This window comes from Aplidium turbinatum, chromosome 13 (genome assembly GCF_918807975.1).
Source record: "Aplidium turbinatum chromosome 13, kaAplTurb1.1, whole genome shotgun sequence".
In the NCBI taxonomy this organism is placed as follows: domain Eukaryota; kingdom Metazoa; phylum Chordata; class Ascidiacea; order Aplousobranchia; family Polyclinidae; genus Aplidium; species Aplidium turbinatum.
The window spans coordinates 24314350-24315213 of NC_137484.1; positions in this window are offsets into that span (position 1 = coordinate 24314350).

Below are 864 nucleotides of genomic sequence, written 5' to 3' on the forward strand. Positions count from 1 at the left end.
ACGATTTAGGAGAACACGTGAAAGTATTGGCGGACATGTTTCATGGGCTATCTCTTGAAAAATGCCGTCAGCTTGCATACAATTTTGCTCAAGAAAACAACCTGAAAATACCACAGTCTTGGACCGAAAACAAAAAAGCCGGAAAAGCATGGTGGTTAGGGTTTAAAAAACGTCACAACTTGGCCATACGCTCTCCAGAAGCAACGTCACTTGGAAGAGCGACTGCGTTTAACCGATTCACTGTCGGTGAGTTCTTTAAAAATCTTGCTCAGGTTATGGATGGAAATTCTTTTAGACCCAATGAAATTTACAATTTAGATGAAACAGGATGTACCACTGTTCAGAACCCAAGAGATGTAGTTACTGCTAAAGGAAAAAAACAAGTGGGTTCAATCACATCCGCAGAACGAGGTGAATTGGTCACCCTTGTGTATACAATAAGCGCTTCCGGTGTTGTGATACCTCCGATGTTTATATTTCCTCGAGTGCATTATCGCAACCACTTTATTAAGGGAGGACCACAGGGATGTATTGGCCAAGCCAACAAATCTGGTTGGATAAACGAAGGATTGTTTATAACTTACCTTGATCACCTTGTTCAACATACTCGCTGTTCTTTGGAACGAAAAATTCTTTTAATTTTTGATAACCACGAGGCTCATATTTCTCTGCAGGCCATCGAAAAAGCCAGACTAAATGGAATCGTCATGTTGACGATCCCACCTCACACTTCCCATCGTTTACAACCTCTTGATGTGTCAGTGTTTGGTCCATTCAAGACTTGTTATAACAGAGCACTGGACAACTGGGTAAGAAACAATCCTGGACAAACAGTAAGCATTTACGACATTCCCACTGTAGTCA